We start from the raw sequence: 20,651 nt of genomic DNA, 5'->3' as shown, positions 1-20,651 counted from the left end.
CTGCCTTTAACACCAGAAGTTAACTATATGAACAACTCAAAGGACAATTGTCCACCTACAGAGACTGGAAAACAAAACCCTTGCATTCCACCAAATCTTTTAAACACACCTGAGGTTCAGCGAGTTATTGTGGAACACATTGTTAAAAGCAGTGAGGTTATCCCTCCGCCTACTTCACAATACAGACTAAAACCGTTCTCAGGGCGAGTTCCACACCCTTCTTTTGAAACTGACTATGATACTTGGCGTAGTAGTGTAGTGTTATGCATAAATGATCCTTCACTCACCAAGTCCCAAATTGTACGAAGAATCGTGGAGAGTCTGTCAGCCCCAGCAGCGAGCATCGTTAAAGCTCTTAGTCCAAAATCCGACCCGGAAACGTACCTTGAACATCTCGATTCAGCTTACGCAGCTGTCGAAGACGGCGACGAGCTCTTTGCTCGCTTCTTAAACACAAACCAGGACAGTGGTGAAAAACCTTCCGATTACTTTCAGAGGTTATACACCTTGTTAAACCTAGTTATTCAGAGGAATGGAATTTCCTCCAGTGACGCCGACCAGCAGCTGCTCAAGCAGTTTTGCAGAGGCTGTTGGGACAGCTCGCTGATTTCAAACCTGCAACTCGAACAAAAGAAAGACAACCCGCCTCATTTTACAGCACTTCTCCTCAAACTGCGCACTGAAGAAGACAAACAGGCTACTAAAGCAGCACGCATGAAACAACACTTAGGGGCACAACGAACTAGAGTGTATTCAAATGTGCAAACAACATGCTCTCAGAGTAAAAACACTTGTGAACTGGAAATAGATGATAACTGTGATGACTTACGCAAACAAATCGCTGAGCTCAGGAGCCAAATTGCACAGCTTAAGGTTAACAACACAGATAAAAAGGCAAAGAAAACTCAAAAAGAGTCAAAACCCCGTGTGGGGACTAAAATTCCAGATGAGCCCAAACAGATTCAGCAGATAACAGCAGTGGTGCCCAGACCAAAGCCTGGATACTGTTTTAAGTGCGGAGAAGATGGGCACATAGCTTCTAGCTGTAGCAACGAGCCAAATCCAGCACTAGTTGCAACTAAAAGACTTGCTCTTAGACAGAAGCAGCGCGAGTGGGAGATGTCAAAGCCAATTGCTCAGTCTCCTCCTTTAAACCGGTAGAAGCTCCTATCGTGGGACAGATAGGTGCTAAAGTAGAACCAAGTCCCTCTAAGGAAAGGACAGAGAGACTTTTTTGCAAGCCAGTTCATGCTCATTCAGTGCCAAAACTTCCCAAAAGATTAGTGGTTGGGCGATGCACAGCTACAGTCTCAGTTAACAGTGTTGAATGTAATTGTTTACTGGATTCAGGGTCCCAGGTAACCACCATTGCCAATTCTTTTTACCAAGAACACTTACCTGACCTCTCAATTAAACCCATCAGTAATCTGTTAGAAGTCGAGGGCGCAAACGGTCAAGCAGTTCCTTATTTAGGATACATAGAGATAAGTGTCACATTTCCAAAAGAGCTCGATCAGTCTGGACTTGAGTTACCTACCCTTGCGTTAGTGGTTCCGGATATAAGCTCAAACTCTGATACACCACTACTCATTGGCACAAACACACTCGATCCTTTGTATGAGCAATTGTCTGCCAATAACTTACCTGATTCCAAGGCACTCTCTTATGGGTACCAACACGTGCTAAAAGCCTTAGCAGTCAGAAAAAAACAAAGCAAAGATGGACGAGTTGGTGTGGTGAAGCTTCGAGGGAGAACCCAAGAAGTTCTCCCTGCAAATAAAAAACTGTTACTAGAAGGGTTTATGCAACCCAGCCAAAACAAGCATGAGCCTTATGCACTCATTGAACAACCCACCAATGGTTCTCTACCAGGGGGTATAATTGTAGACTGTTGCCTCATTTCCTTACCTTCACATGGTCCATACAAAGTACCTGTTGTACTAAGAAACGAAACTAACCATGACATCACATTACCCACTAACTGTGTGATCGCTGAGTTAGTTGAAGCCGATCGTGTTATGCCATATCCAGAACCTGACAAAAGTGATCAGAAAGTACTTGCGGCGTGTAGTTCGCAGCAACAGACTTCACCTTCAAACCCTCCTCTCAGTTTTGACTTCGGTACTTCGCCCTTGTCCGAAGAATGGAAAGGGAGGATCACCAACAAACTTAACACTTACTCCGATGTGTTTTCGCACCACGATCTTGATTTTGGTCATACACAACAGATAAGACATCACATCAACTTAAAAGACGAGACCCCATTCAAACAGAAATCTCGGCCGATCCATCCACATGATTATGAAGCCGTGAGAAAACATTTGGAAGCCCTCTTGGAAACCGGTATAATAAGAGAGTCGGAGTCTCCATTTGCCTCACCAATAGTGGTAGTTCGGAAAAAGAATGGTGATGTACGTCTATGTATAGACTATAGAAAGCTTAATCTGCAAACCATTCGCGACGCATATGCCCTGCCTAACTTGGAGGAGTCCTTTTCTGCTCTCGCTGGATCACAGTGGTTTTCTGTGATGGACCTCAAGTCAGGTTACTATCAAATAGAGATGTGTGAAAAGGATAAACCTAAAACTGCTTTTGTTTGCCCGTTTGGGTTTTATGAATTTAACCGTATGCCACAAGGAATAACAAATGCTCCAAGCACTTTCCAACGGGTTATGGAAAAGTGTATGAAGGACATTAATCTGAAGGAAGTGTTAGTTTTCCTAGACGACTTGATCGTCTTTTCCAACTCCTTGGAAGAACACGAAACCAGACTTTCTCACGTTCTTGAACGGCTTAGAGAATACGGACTCAAGCTATCACCAGATAAGTGTCGTTTTTTCCAGACATCTGTGCGTTATCTTGGACATATAGTATCTCGAGATGGCATAAAAACCGATCCAGATAAGGTGGAAGCACTCAAAACATGGCCGAAGCCTCAGACTTTGAAGGAACTCCAATCTTTCTTAGGATTTACCGGTTATTACCGACGCTTCGTTAAAGATTACTCAAATATTGTCAAGCCACTAACATCTCTCACGGCTGGTTATCCACCCAAACGGAAAAACTTTAAAACACCACCATGTAGATCAAAGTACTTGAACCCCAAAGAACCCTTTGGGAATCGTTGGAGCCAAGACTGTGAGAAGTCCTTTCAAACTATTATTGAAAAACTTACCACTTCGCCAGTTCTTGGCTACGCTGACGCAAAACTCCCATATCTAGTACACACAGATGCTAGTACGACCGGACTCGGTGCAGCGCTATACCAAGTGCAAAACGGTGTCACACAGGTAATCGCTTATGCAAGTCGCGGTTTAAGCTCTAGTGAAACTAGGTACCCTGCGCACAAGTTGGAGTTTCTAGCCTTAAAGTGGGCCATAACAGATAAGTTTCATGACTATTTGTATGGGAACACATTCACTGTCATTACTGATAATAATCCGTTAACTTACCTCTTAACAACGGCAAAACTCGATGCAACGAGCTATCGTTGGCTAGCTGCGTTGTCCACCTATAATTTTGACATCAGATACCGTGCAGGTACACAGAACGTTGACGCGGATGGCCTGTCTAGGAGGCTGCATGATAAACCTGAAGACAACTCAAAATTCACTGAGGAATGCCAACGACTAGATGAGTTCCGATCTCATCTTTTATCCTCTGTCAAAGAAGTCGAGCTTCAACTTCAAGCCGAAGCAGTGAAGGCAACATGCCAAAAGCACATGGTCTTGGATGAGACTGATTCTCCTTGTGGTTTAGTTCAGTCACTTGCCATGTCTGCAGCGGCCATTCCAGACCTATTCCAGTTGGAAGACAATAGTGACAGTTTCTTTGCTGTGCCCAAGTATAACCATGCTGACCTTGTCTCCTTGCAGAGGAAAGATCCAACCATTGGCCGAGTCATTCAGCTGCTTATGACTGACAATAAACCGCCAACTGATACTATTGCAGAACCCCCGGTGGTTCTTAACCTTTTGAGAGAGTGGAAACGGTTTGAGTTTCAAAATGATTTACTGTACCGGAGACGCCAATTAGGACCAGAGACATCATTGCAGTTAGTCTTGCCTGATTCATTACGTTCAACAGTCATGCAAAGCCTACATGATGATATGGGGCATCTTGGGGTTGAACGTACGACAGATCTCATTCGGTCCCGTTTTTACTGGCCAAGAATGGCTAGTGATATCGAAATCAAAGTTAAAACTTGCGAAAGATGTATCCGTCGGAAGGCCCTCCCTGACAAAGCTGCTCCAATGGTGAGTATTACCACCACCAGACCTATGGAGTTAGTTTGCATGGATTTTCTCTCCATAGAACCAGACAGTAAGAACACTAAAGATGTCTTAGTGATTACAGACCATTTTACAAAGTATGCAGTGTCCATCCCAACCAAAGATCAGAAAGCCACCACCGTCGCGAAGAACCTGTGGGAACATTTTTTAGTCCACTACGGGTTTCCTGAGCGTCTTCATAGTGATCAGGGACGGGATTTCGAATCACGTACAATCAAGGAACTTTGTTCTTTACTTGGTATCCGTAAAGTCAGAACGAGCCCTTATCACCCTCGTGGCAACCCCGTTGAACGGTACAATCGTACATTACTCAGCATGTTGGGAACTTTACAAGCCACTGAGAAACATCACTGGCGCGATTTTGTAAAACCACTTACTCACTCGTACAATTGTACAAAAAATGACGTGACGGGATACTCTCCCTACGAGCTAATGTTCGGTAGGCAGCCTCGGTTGCCTATAGATATTGCCTTTGGGTTACCGCATTTGAACAAGCCCTCTATAACTCATTCTCAGTATGTTAAAGAACTGAAGAGTCATCTGGAACAGAGTTATGACATTGTCATAAAAAACTCTCAAAAAACAGCGAGGAAGAACAAAGAACGGTTCGACAGAAACATTCGTGAGTCCACACTAGGTGTGGGAGATCGTGTTTTAGTCCGAAATCTTCGCTTAAGAGAAAAGCATAAATTAGCAGACAAATGGGAGCAAACAGTGTATATAGTTCTCAAACAGATGGAAAACTTGCCAGTATACACTGTAAAACCAGAGAACGGAGAAGGACCCAACAGAACACTCCACAGAGATCTTTTACTGCCTTGTGGTTTTCTCTCTTCATTAGAAAATGAAACAGAACGCGTTACGAAACCTAGCAGACCTCATACAAGACAGAGTTCAGCCTTAGAACCTGACCCAGATGAGCCACTTGACGAAGAGGTAGATGAGTTTTATTACTCTGATCTTTCACAAGTGCTAAACCGACCATCCTATCAAATAGCGGTCACCTTGCCAAATAGGGAACTCATAGCAGATTCAGGACCGGTAAATAATATTCAACAACAAAACACACTATCCTTACACACAGGGGATCGCAAGGAACCAACCTTAGCTGGTAATGAAAATGCTGAATTGTCCTTACTTGACAAAGGCATCAACACCGAAACATTCTTACCTGACAGAATGAGTGAAACTGCGACATTCTTACCTGAAAGAGTGAAAGAAGCAGCAACATACTTACCCGAAAAAACGAAAAAAAACGAAGTATACTTACCTGACGTAGAAACGGGGGATGAAACTAACACAAACCTACCTCAATTGGATGGTGTCCTAAAGTCGCAGCAACGTGATGTAAGTTTTGAACCCATCATACACGATCAGACACATACATCTGAAAAGACCAAAGTCTTAGAGAATAGCTCATCAGCTCTGTCGGAAACAGAGAGCTCACTTCGTCCTGTCTCAGTTGAGAATCAAACCGAAACGGATGAGCATGATACTGTGCAACCAGAGATGTATGTCAGGAGATCTGAACGAAGTAGTCAGCCTCCTCAAAGACTAACTTACTCTCAATTGGGCAATCCACTAGTGACCGTAGTTAGGTCCCTTTTCCAAGGACTTAATAAAGCTTTTATTGACTCTCTTACTCAAGAAGTTGTGTACCCCGTAGAAACAATGCACAGGGACGTGCATGATATTTAATGGGGGAGGATGTAACCCAGAAGCTAGAACCTTAATGAGGTATTAACTAATTGGCTTATTAATATGATCCATCCTCAATTTAGATAAAATATAAAATATAAATTAAGGAAATTAACAATACTAATTAATAGATATCTAATTAACTAATAGATAATTTCATAATGAATTATTGGAAGGGTGAATAACTAAAATAACGAGTTTAATATTAAACATCGGTTAAAACAAGAATCTTGAACATCCCTAACAGAAACAGAAGAGGAAAGCTGTATACTATTGGTCCAGGTGGGAATCTGAAATTTCATTGGCTGAGAGAAATAAGTCCCGCCTCCGCGAAATAAAACCGTGCGACGCAGCTGAGCGAGAGGAGAGACAAACGGCTGTGCAGCACGCAGATACAGAAAGCAAAGACTGAGCGGTTAGAGAGAGAGAGAGAGAAAAAAAAAACAACGGTCGAGGCCGTGAAGAACCCTGATTTGGGTGCCGCATAGATAGAGGGAGAGGCGGACTTGACTCCTTCTAATAAGAGCTAGGAACTTGGAACCAACGCGATTTGTGTGGAGACGACAGAGTGAACCAATCCTCTGTAGGAGGGAACCGTTGGAGCGCGTTGGCTGGGTTTTTTTTTCCTTGGGTTTGATCCCGACTCCTATGATCACTCACTTGGAACGAGAACTGGATTTCTTCCTGACGAGGGAGATGGCGAGCCTTAACCACTGAACGAACCAGGACATCTCAAGTAACTGAAGAGCAGACTGCTCTCTTCTGTGAACAATCTCAACGGTGCGGTAGGAAAAAATCGCACCACCGGACTCTGACTTTCACCCCAAGCGTGGGGATTTGACTTGACGCCGGCTGACTTGTGACTCATATGATCAAATCTCATACCGAGCATTTTACTATTGTCGATTGTTTTCATCTGTTTTGTGTGTTATCTTTATGTGTTATATTTCCCATTATTATTAAAATTTAGTATATAAACCGTTTCATGCTATACCCGTGACTCCAGTCATTCTTAAACAACCTCCAATTCTCCCCGAACCTAATTATTGGCCCATTTGTTTATTTTTTCTTTTAATTATCTTATTGTATCCTGTAATCCGGTTACATTACCATAAACTAAAACTATAATTAGCTATGTTACCATAAGCTAAAACTATAATTAGCTATGTTACCATAAACTATAACTATAATTAGCTATGTTACCATAAACTATAACTATAAATAGCTATGTTACCATAAGCTATAACTATAATTAGTTATGTTACCATAAACTATAACTATAATTAGCTTTGTTACCATAAACTATAACTATAATTATCTATGTTACCATAAACTATAACTATAATTTACTATGTTACCATAAACTATAACTATAATTAGCTTTGTTACCATAAACTATAACTATAATTATCTATGTTACCATAAACTATAACTATAATTTACTATGTTACCATAAACTATAACTATAATTAGCTATGTTACCATAAGCTATAACTATAATTAGCTTTGTTACCATAAACTATAACTATAATTATCTATGTTACCATAAACTATAACTATAATTTACTATGTTACCATAAACTATAACTATAATTAGCTTTGTTACCATAAACTATAACTATAATTTACTATGTTACCATAAACTATAACTATAATTAGTTATGTTACCATAAACTAAAACTATAATTAGCTATGTTACCATAAGCTATAACTATAATTAGTTATGTTACCATAAACTATAACTATAATTAGCTATGTTACCATAAACTATAACTATAATTAGCTATGTTACCATAAACTATAACTATAATTAGTTATGTTACCATAAGCTATAACTATAATTTGTTATGTTACCATTAGCTATAACTATAATTAACTATGTCACCATAAACTATAACTATAATTAGCTTTGATACCATAAGCTATAACTATAATAAGTTATGTTACCATTAGCTATAACTATAATTAGCTATGTTACCATAAGCTATAGCTATAATTAGCAATGCTACCAGAAGCTATAACTATAATTAGCTCTGTTACCGTAAGCTATAACTATAGTTAGCTATGTTACCATAAGCTATAACTATAATTAGTTATGTTACCATAAACTATAACTAAAATTAGTTATGTTACCATAAGCTATAACTATAATTACCTATGGTACCATAAACTATAACTATAATTAGCTATGTTACCATAATCTATAACTATAATTAGTTATGTTACCATTAGCTATAACGATTATTAGCTTTGTTACCATAAGCCATAGCTATAATTAGCTATGCTACCATAAGCAATAACTATAATTAGCTATGTTACCTTAAGCTATAACTATAATTAGTTATGTTACCATAAACTATAACTATAATTAGTTATGTTACCATAAACTATAACTATAATTAGCTATGTTACCATAAACTATAACTATAATTAGCTATGTTACCATAAACTATAACTATAATTAGCTATGTTACCATAAACTATAACTATAATTAGCTATGTTACCATAAACTATAACTATAATTATCTATGTTACCATAAACTATAACTATAATTTACTATGTTACCATAAACTATAACTATAATTAGCTATGTTACCATAAGCTATAACTATAATTAGCTTTGTTACCATAAACTATAACTATAATTATCTATGTTACCATAAACTATAACTATAATTTACTATGTTACCATAAACTATAACTATAATTAGCTTTGTTACCATAAACTATAACTATAATTTACTATGTTACCATAAACTATAACTATAATTAGTTATGTTACCATAAACTAAAACTATAATTAGCTATGTTACCATAAGCTATAACTATAATTAGTTATGTTACCATAAACTATAACTATAATTAGCTATGTTACCATAAACTATAACTATAATTAGCTATGTTACCATAAACTATAACTATAATTAGTTATGTTACCATAAGCTATAACTATAATTTGTTATGTTACCATTAGCTATAACTATAATTAACTATGTCACCATAAACTATAACTATAATTAGCTTTGATACCATAAGCTATAACTATAATAAGTTATGTTACCATTAGCTATAACTATAATTAGCTATGTTACCATAAGCTATAGCTATAATTAGCAATGCTACCAGAAGCTATAACTATAATTAGCTCTGTTACCGTAAGCTATAACTATAGTTAGCTATGTTACCATAAGCTATAACTATAATTAGTTATGTTACCATAAACTATAACTAAAATTAGTTATGTTACCATAAGCTATAACTATAATTACCTATGGTACCATAAACTATAACTATAATTAGCTATGTTACCATAATCTATAACTATAATTAGTTATGTTACCATTAGCTATAACGATTATTAGCTTTGTTACCATAAGCCATAGCTATAATTAGCTATGCTACCATAAGCAATAACTATAATTAGCTATGTTACCTTAAGCTATAACTATAATTAGTTATGTTACCATAAACTATAACTATAATTAGTTATGTTACCATAAACTATAACTATAATTAGCTATGTTACCATAAACTATAACTATAATTAGCTATGTTACCATAAACTATAACTATAATTAGTTATGTTACCATAAGCTATAACTATAATAAGTTATGTTACCATTAGCTATAACTATAATTAGCTATGTTACCATAAGCTATAGCTATAATTAGCTATGTTACCATAAACTATAACTATAATTAGTTATGTTACCATAAACTATAACTATAATTAGCTATGTTACCATAAACTATAACTATAATTAGCTATGTTACCATAAACTATAACTATAATTAGCTATGTTACCATAAGCTATAACTATAATTAGCTATGTTACCATAAGCTATAACTATAATTAGTTATGTTACCATTAGCTATAACTATTATTAGCTTTGTTACCATAAGCCATAGCTATAATTAGCTATGCTACCATAAGCTATAACTATAATTAGCTATGTTACCATAAGCTATAACTATAATTAGTTATGTTACCATAAACTATAACTATAATTAGTTATGTTACCATAAACTATAACTATAATTAGCTATGTTACCATAAACTTTAACTATAATTAGCTATGTTACCATAAGCTATAACTATAATTAGTTATGTTACCATAAACTATAACTATAATTAGCTATGTTACCATAAAACATAACTATAATTAGCTATGTTCCCATAAGCTATAACTATAATTAGTTATGTTACCATAAACTATAACTATAATAAGTTATGTTACCATTAGCTATAACTATAATTAGCTATGTTACCATGAGCTATAGCTATAATTAGCAATGCTACCATAAGCTATAACTATAATTAGCTCTGTTACCATAAGCTATAACTATAATTAGTTATGTTACCAAAAGCTATAACTATAATTTGTTATGTTACCATTAGCTATAACTATAATTAACTATGTTACCATAAACTATAACTATAATTAGCTATGTTACCATAAGCTATAACTATAATAAGTTATGTTACCATTAGCTATAACTATAATTAGCTATGTTACCATAAGCTATAGCTATAATTAGCAATGCTACCATAAGCTATAACTATAATTAGCTCTAATACCATAAGCTATAACTATAATTAGCTATTTTACTATAAGCTATAACTATAATTGGTTATGTTACCATAAACTATAACTACAATTAGTTATGTTACCATAAGCTATAACTATAATTACCTATGGTACCATAAACTATAACTATAATTAGCCATGTTACCATAAGCTATAACTATAATTAGTTATGTTACCATTAGCTATAACTATTATTAGCATTGTTACCATAAGCCATAGCTATAACTAGCTATGCTACCATAAGCCATAACTATAATTAGCTATGTTACCTTAAGCTATAACTATAATTAGTTATGTTACCATAAACTATAACTATAATTAGTTATGTTACCATAAACTATAACTATAATTAGCTATGTTACCATAAACTATAACTATAATTAGCTATGTTACCATAAACTATAACTATAATTAGTTATGTTACCATAAGCTATAACTATAATAAGTTATGTTACCATTAGCTATAACTATAATTTACTATGTTACCATAAGCTATAGCTATAATTAGCTATGTTACCATAAACTATAACTATAATTAGTTATGTTACCATAAACTATAACTATAATTAGCTATGTTACCATAAACTATAACTATAATTAGCTATGTTACCATAAACTATAACTATAATTAGCTATGTTACCATAAACTATAACTATAATTAGCTATGTTACCATAAGCTATAACTATAATAAGTTATGTTACCATTAGCTATAACTATAATTAGCTATGTTACCATAAGCTATAGCTATAATTAGCAATGCTACCATAAGCTATAACTATAATTAGCTATGTTACCATAAGCTATAACTATAATTAGCTATGTTACCATAAGCTATAACTATAATTACCTATGGTACCATAAACTATAACTATAATTATCTATGTTACCATTAGCTATAACTATTATTAGCTTTGTTACCATAAGCCATAGCTATAATTAGCTATGCTACCATAAGCTATAACTATAATTAGTTATGTTACCATAAACTATAACTATAATTAGCTATGTTACCATAAACTATAACTATAATTATCTATGTTACCATTAGCTATAACTATTATTAGCTTTGTTACCATAAGCCATAGCTATAATTAGCTATGCTACCATAAGCTATAACTATAATTAGTTATGTTACCATAAGCTATAACTATAATTAGTTATGTTACCATTAGCTATAACTATTATTAGCTTTGTTACCATAAGCCATAGCTATAATTAGCTATGCTACCATAAGCTATAACTATAATTAGCCATGTTACCATAAGCTATACCTATAATTAGTTATGTTACCATAAACTATAACTATAATTAGTTATGTTACCATAAACTATAACTATAATTAGCTATGTTACCATAAACTTTAACTATAATTAGCTATGTTACCATAAGCTATAACTATAATTAGTTATGTTACCATAAACTATAACTATAATTAGCTATGTTACCATAAAACATAACTATAATTAGCTATGTTCCCATAAGCTATAACTATAATTAGTTATGTTACCATGAACTATAACTATAATTAGTTATGTTACCATAAGCTATAACTATAATTAGTTATGTTACCATTAGCTATAACTATTATTAGCTATGTTACCATAAGCTATAGCTATAATTAGCTATGCTACAATAAGCTATAACTATAATTAGCTATGTTACTATAAACTATAACTATAATTAGTTATGTTACCATAAACTAAAACTAGAATTAGTTATGTTACCATAAACTATAACTATAATTAGTTATGTTACCATAAGCTATAACTATAATTAGTTATTTTACCATAAGCTATAACTATAATTAACTATGTTACCATAAGCCATAGCTATAATTAGCTATTTTACCATAAACTATAACTATAATTAGTTATGTTACCATAAGCTATAACTATAATTAGTTATGTTACTATAAACTATAACTATAATTAGTTATGTTACCATAAGCTATAACTATAATTAGTTATGTTACCATAAACTATAACTACAATTAGTTATGTTACCATAAGCTATAACTATAATTACCTATGGTACCATAAACTATAACTATAATTAGCTATGTTACCATAAGCTATAACTATAATTAGTTATGTTACCATTAGCTATAACTATTATTAGCTTTGTTACCATAAGCCATAGCTATGATTAGCTATGCTACCATAAGCTATAACTATAATTAGCTATGTTACCTTAAGCTATAACTATAATTAGTTATGTTACCATAAACTATAACTATAATTAGTTATGTTACCATAAACTATAACTATAATTAGCTATGTTACCATAAACTATAACTATAATTAGCTATGTTACCATAAACTATAACTATAATTAGTTATGTTACCATAAGCTATAACTATAATAAGTTATGTTACCATTAGCTATAACTATAATTAGCTATGTTACCATAAGCTATAGCTATAATTAGCTATGTTACCATAAGCTATAACTATAATAAGTTATGTTACCATTATCTATAACTATAATTAGCTATGTTACCATAAGCTATAGCTATAATTAGCAATGCTACCATAAGCTATAACTATAATTAGCTCTGTTACCATAAGCTATAACTATGATTAGCTATGTTACCATAAGCTATAACTATAATTAGTTATGTTACCATAAACTATAACTACAATTAGTTATGTTACCATAAGCTATAACTATAATTACCTATGGTACCATAAACTATAACTATAATTAGCTATGTTACCATAAGCTATAACTATAATTAGTTATGTTACCTTTAGCTATAACTATTATTAGCTTTGTTACCATAAGCCATAGCTATAATTAGCTATGCTACCACAAGCTATAACTATAATTAGCTATGTTACCATAAGCTATAACTATAATTAGTGATGTTACCATAAACTATAACTATAATTAGTTATGTTACCATAAACTATAACTATAATTAGCTATGTTACCATAAACTTTAACTATAATTATCTATGTTACCATAAGCTATAACTATAATTAGTTATGTTACCATAAACTATAACTATAATTAGTTATGTTACCATAAGCTATAACTATAATTAGTTATGTTACCATTAGCTATAACTATTATTAGCTATGTTACCATAAGCTATTGCTATAATTAGCTATGCTACAATAAGCTATAACTATAATTAGCTATGTTACCATAAACTATAACTATAATTAATTATGTTACCATAAACTAAAACTAGAATTAGTTATGTTACCATAAACTATAACTATAATTAGTTAGGTTACCATAAGCTATAACTATAATTAGTTATGTTACCATAAGCTATAACTATAATTAACTATGTTACCATAAACTATAACTATAATTAGCTTTGTTACCATAAGCTATAACTATTATTAGCTATGTTACCATAAACCATAATTATACTTAGTTATGTTACCATAAACTATAACTATTATTAGCTATGTTACCATAAGATATAGCTATAATTAGCTATGCTACCATAAGCTATAACTATAATTAGCTATGTTAACATAAGCTATAACTATAATTAGTTATGTTACCATAAAACATAACTATAATTAGTTATGTTACCATAAACTATAACTATAATTAGTTATGTTACCATAAGCTATAACTATAATTAGTTATGTTACCATAAACTATAACTATAATTAGTTATGTTACCATAAGCTATAACTATTATTAGCTATGTTACCACAAACTATAACTATAATTAGCTATGTTACCATAAGCTATAACTATAATTTACTATGTTACCATAAACCATAATTATACTTAGTTATGTTACCATAAACTATAACTATAATTAGTTATGTTACCATAAGCTATAACTATAATTTACTATGTTACCATAAACTACATCTATAATTAGTTATGTTACCATAAGCTATAACTATAATTAGTTATGTTACCATAAGCTATAACTATAGTTAACTATGTTACCATAAACTATAACTATAATTAGCTATGTTACCATAAGCTATAACTATAATTAGTTATGTTACCATAAACTACAACTATTATTAGCTATGTTACCATGAACTATAATTATACTTAGTTATGTTACCATAAACTATTACTATTATTAGCTATGTTACCATAAGCTATAACTATAATTAGCTATGCTACCATAAGTTATAACTATAATTAGCTATGTTAACATAAGCTATAACTATAATTAGCTATGTTACCATAAAACATAACTATAATTAGTTATGTTACCATAAACTATAACTATAATTACTTATGTTACCATAAGCTATAACTATAATTAGTTATGTTACCATAAACTATAACTGTAATTATTTATGTTACCATAAGCTATAACTATTATTAGCTATGTTACCATAAACTAAAACTATAATTAGCTATGTTGCTATAAACTGTAACTATAACTAACTATAGTGTTTTATGAACTAAAACGATAAGTGTTGTCTAAGACTGTTTTGCAGCATCCCTGCTGAGGTTCTGGAGGAAGACAGAAAGGAAACGATTTTTTACATGGCACCTCTCAAGATAGAAATCATGACATTTTCCACAGAAACAAATAGAAAAATTAGTAAGAATATGTTGAAAATCGGAACATTTTAAATTGTGATTATTGTAAATGTGAGGAAAGGGAGAGAAAATGAACAGGAAAGGGGTAAATCAGTGGATCCCAGGAACAGAACATCTGGTGTTTGATGAAACATCTGTGGGAGAACACTGTGGTAGAACACTGTGGTAGAACATCTGTGGTAGAACACTGTGGTAGAACACTGTGGTAGAACATCTGTGGTAGAACACTGTGGTAGAACACTGTGGTAGAACATCTGTGGTAGAACACTGTGGTAGAACACTGTGGTAGAACATCTGTGGTAGAACACTGTGGTAGAACATCTGTGGTACAACACTGTGGTAGAACATCTGTGGTAGAACTCTGTGGTAGAACACTGTGGTAGAACATCTGTGGTAGAACATCTGTGGTAGAACACTGTGGTAGAACATCTGTGGTAAAACACTGTGGTAGAACATCTGTGGTAGAACTCTGTGGTAGAACACTGTGGTAGAACATCTGTGGTAGAACATCTGTGGTAGAACACTGTGGTAGAACATCTGTGGTAGAACACTGTGGTAGAACATCTGTGGTAGAACACAATGGTAGAACATCTGTTGTAGAACACAGTGGTAGAACATCTATGGTAGAACACAGTGGTAGAAAATCTGTGGTAGAACACAGTGGTAGAACATCTGTGGTAGAACACTGTGATAGAACATCTGTGGTAGAACACTGTGGTAGAACACAGTGGTAGAACATCTGTGGTAGAACACTGTGGTAGAACATCTGTGGTAGAACACTGTGGTAGAACATCTGTGGTAGAACACTGTGGTAAAACACTGTGGTAGAACATCTGTGGTAGAACACTGTGGTAAAACACAGTGGTAGAAGACTCTGGTAGAACACTGTGGTAGAACACTGTGGTAGAACGCTGTGGTAGAACACTGTGGTAGAACATCTGTGGTAGAACATCTGTGGTAGAACACTGTGGTAGAACATCTGTGGTAGAACACTGTGGTAAAACACTGTGGTAGAACACAGTGGTAGAACACTGTGGTAGAACATCTGTGGTAGAACACTGTGGTAGAACACTGTGGTAGAACATCTGTGGTAGAACACTGTGGTAGAACACAGTGGTAGAACATCTGTGGTAGAACACTATGGTTGAACATCTGTGGTAGATCACTGTGGTAGAACACTGTGGTAGAACATCTGTGGTAGAACACAGTGGTAGAACATCTGTGGTAGAACACTATGGTTGAACATCTGTGGTAGATCACTGTGGTAGAACACTGTGGTAGAACATCTTTGGTAGAACACTGTGGTAGAACATCTGTGGTAGAACATCTGTGGTAGAACACTGTGGTAGAACATCTGTGGTAGATCACTGTGGTAGATCACTGTGGTAGAACATCTGTGGTAGAACATCTGTGGTAGAACACTGTGGTAGAACACTGTGGTAGAACCCTGTGGTAGAACACTGTGGTAGAACATCTGTGGTAGAACATCTGTGGTAGAACACTGCGGTAGAACACTGTGGTAGAACATCTGTGGTAGAACACTGTGGTAGAACACTGTGGTAGAACGCTGCGGTAGATCACTGCGGTAGAACATCTGTGGTAGAACATCTGTGGTAGAACACTGTGGAAGAACGCTGTGGTAGAACACTGTGGTAGAACACTGTGGTAGAACGCTGTGGTAGATCACTGTGGTAGAACATCTGTGGTAGAACATCTGTGGTAGAACACTGTGGTAGAACGCTGTGGTAGAACACTGTGGTAGAACACTGTGGTAGAACGCTGTGGTAGATCACAGCGGTAGAACATCTGTCGTAGAACATCTGTGGTAGAACACTGTGGTAGAACGCTGTGGTAGAACACTGTGGTAGAACACTGTGGTAGAACGCTGTGGTAGAACACTGTGGTAGAACATCTGTGGTAGAACGCTGTGGTAGAACACTGTGGTAGAACACTGTGGTAGAACATCTGTGGTAGAACATCTGTGGTAGAACACTGTGGTAGAACATCTGTGGTAGAACACTGTGGTAGAACGCTGTGGTAGAACACTGTGGTAGATCACTGCGGTAGAACATCTGTGGTAGAACATCTATGGTAGAACACTGTGGTAGAACACTGTGGTAGAACGCTGTGGTAGAACACTGTGGTAGAACACTGTGGTAGAACGCTGTGGTAGATCACTGCGGTAGAACATCTGTGGTAGAACATCTGTGGTAGAACACTGTGGTAGAACGCTGTGGTAGAACACTGTGGTAGAACACTGTGGTAGAACGCTGTGGTAGAACACTGTGGTAGAACACTGTGGTAGAACACTGTGGTAGAACATCTGTGGTAGAACATCTGTGGTAGAACACTGCGGTAGAACACTGTGGTAGAACATCTGTGGTAGAACACTGTGGTAGAACACTGTGGTAGAACGCTGCGGTAGATCACTGCGGTAGAACATCTGTGGTAGAACATCTGTGGTAGAACACTGTGGAAGAACGCTGTGGTAGAACACTGTGGTAGAACACTGTGGTAGAACACTGTGGTAGATCACTGTGGTAGAACATCTGTGGTAGAACATCTGTGGTAGAACACTGTGGTAGAACGCTGTGGTAGAACACTGTGGTAGAACCCTGTGGTAGAACACTGTGGTAGAACATCTGTGGTAGAACATCTGTGGTAGAACACTGCGGTAGAACACTGTGGTAGAACATCTGTGGTAGAACACTGTGGTAGAACACTGTGGTAGAACGCTGCGGTAGATCACTGCGGTAGAACATCTGTGGTAGAACATCTGTGGTAGAACACTGTGGAAGAACGCTGTGGTAGAACACTGTGGTAGAACACTGTGGTAGAACGCTGTGGTAGATCACTGTGGTAGAACATCTGTGGTAGAACATCTGTGGTAGAACACTGTGGTAGAACGCTGTGGTAGAACACTGTGGTAGAACACTGTGGTAGAACGCTGTGGTAGATCACAGCGGTAGAACATCTGTCGTAGAACATCTGTGGTAGAACACTGTGGTAGAACGCTGTGGTAGAACACTGTGGTAGAACACTGTGGTAGAACGCTGTGGTAGAACACTGTGGTAGAACATCTGTGGTAGAACGCTGTGGTAGAACACTGTGGTAGAACACTGTGGTAGAACATCTGTGGTAGAACATCTGTGGTAGAACACTGTGGTAGAACATCTGTGGTAGAACACTGTGGTAGAACGCTGTGGTAGAACACTGTGGTAGATCACTGCGGTAGAACATCTGTGGTAGAACATCTATGGTAGAACACTGTGGTAGAACACTGTGGTAGAACGCTGTGGTAGAACACTGTGGTAGAACACTGTGGTAGAACGCTGTGGTAGATCACTGCGGTAGAACATCTGTGGTAGAACATCTGTGGTAGAACACTGTGGTAGAACGCTGTGGTAGAACACTGTGGTAGAACACTGTGGTAGAACGCTGTGGTAGAACACTGTGGTAGAACACTGTGGTAGAACACTGTGGTAGAACATCTGTGGTAGAACATCTGTGGTAGAACACTGCGGTAGAACACTGTGGTAGAACATCTGTGGTAGAACACTGTGGTAGAACACTGTGGTAGAACGCTGCGGTAGATCACTGCGGTAGAACATCTGTGGTAGAACATCTGTGGTAGAACACTGTGGAAGAACGCTGTGGTAGAACACTGTGGTAGAACACTGTGGTAGAACACTGTGGTAGATCACTGTGGTAGAACATCTGTGGTAGAACATCTGTGGTAGAACACTGTGGTAGAACGCTGTGGTAGAACACTGTGGTAGAACACTGTGGTAGAACGCTGTGGTAGATCACAGCGGTAGAACATCTGTCGTAGAACATCTGTGGTAGAACACTGTGGTAGAACGCTGTGGTAGAACACTGTGGTAGAACACTGTGGTAGAACGCTGTGGTAGAACACTGTGGTAGAACATCTGTGGTAGAACGCTGTGGTAGAACACTGTGGTAGAACACTGTGGTAGAACATCTGTGGTAGAACATCTGTGGTAGAACACTGTGGTAGAACGCTGTGGTAGAACACTGTGGTAGAACACTGTGGTAGAACGCTGTGGTAGATCACTGCGGTAGAACATCTGTCGTAGAACATCTGTGGTAGAACACTGTGGTAGAACGCTGTGGTAGAACACTGTGGTAGAACACTGTGGTAGAACGCTGTGGTAGAACACTGTGGTAGAACATCTGTGGTAGAACGCTGTGGTAGAACACTGTGGTAGAACACTGTGGTAGAACATCTGTGGTAGAACATCTGTGGTAGAACACTGTGGTAGAACATCTGTGGTAGAACACTGTGGTAGAACGCTGTGGTAGAACACTGTGGTAGATCACTGCGGTAGAACATCTGTGGTAGAACATCTATGGTAGAACACTGTGGTAGAACACTGTGGTAGAACGCTGTGGTAGAACACTGTGGTAGAACACTGTGGTAGAACGCTGTGGTAGAACATCTGTGGTAGAACACTGTGGTAGAACACTGTGGTAGAACACTGTGGTAGAACACTGTGGTAGAACGCTGTGGTAGAACACTGTGGTAGAACACTGTGGTAGAACGCTGTGGTAGAACACTGTGGTAGAACACTGTGGTAGAACATCTGTGGTAGAACTCTGTGGTAGAACACTGTGGTAGAACACTGTGGTAGAACACTGTGGTAGAACGCTGTGGTAGAACACTGTGGTAGAACACTGTGGTAGAACGCTGTGGTAGATCACTGCGGTAGAACATCTGTGGTAGAACATCTGTGGTAGAACACTGTGGTAGAACGCTGTGGTAGAACACTGTGGTAGAACACTGTGGTAGAACGCTGTGGTAGATCACTGCGGTAGAACATCTGTGGTAGAACATCTGTGGTAGAACACTGTGGTAGAACGCTGTGGTAGAACACTGTGGTAGAACACTGTGGTAGAACGCTGTGGTAGATCACTGCGGTAGAACACTGTGGTAGAACATCTGTGGTAGAACACTGTGGTAGAATGCTGTGGTAGAACACTGTGGTAGAACACTGTGGTAGAACGCTGTGGTAGAAGATCTGTGGTAGAACACTGTGGTAGAACGCTGTGGTAGATCACTGCGGTAGAACATCTGTGGTAGAACATCTGTGGTAGAACACTGTGGAAGAACGCTGTGGTAGAACACTGTGGTAGAACACTGTGGTAGAACGCTGTGGTAGATCACTGCGGTAGAACATCTGTGGTAGAACATCTGTGGTAGAACACTGTGGTAGAACGCTGTGGTAGAACACTGTGGTAGAACACTGTGGTAGAACGCTGTGGTAGATCACTGCGGTAGAACATCTGTCGTAGAACATCTGTGGTAGAACACTGTGGTAGAACGCTGTGGTAGAACACTGTGGTAGAACACTGTGGTAGAACGCTGTGGTAGAACACTGTGGTAGAACATCTGTGGTAGAACGCTGTGGTAGAACACTGTGGTAGAACACTGTGGTAGAACATCTGTGGTAGAACATCTGTGGTAGAACACTGTGGTAGAACATCTGTGGTAGAACACTGTGGTAGA

The 20,651-nt window shown here is 36.6% G+C and overlaps 1 protein-coding gene across 1 annotated transcript in view; it reads left to right on the top strand.

The window, feature by feature from the left end:
* Positions 1-20,651, top strand: part of LOC107373998 (HERV-H LTR-associating protein 2) — a 71,916-nt gene that overhangs the window by 4,034 nt on the left and 47,231 nt on the right. The gene's annotated exons all lie outside the window — the stretch shown is intronic.

Source organism: Nothobranchius furzeri, chromosome 2 (genome assembly GCF_043380555.1).
Source record: "Nothobranchius furzeri strain GRZ-AD chromosome 2, NfurGRZ-RIMD1, whole genome shotgun sequence".
Taxonomy (NCBI): domain Eukaryota; kingdom Metazoa; phylum Chordata; class Actinopteri; order Cyprinodontiformes; family Nothobranchiidae; genus Nothobranchius; species Nothobranchius furzeri.
This window is presented reverse-complemented; position numbering and strand designations above follow the sequence as displayed.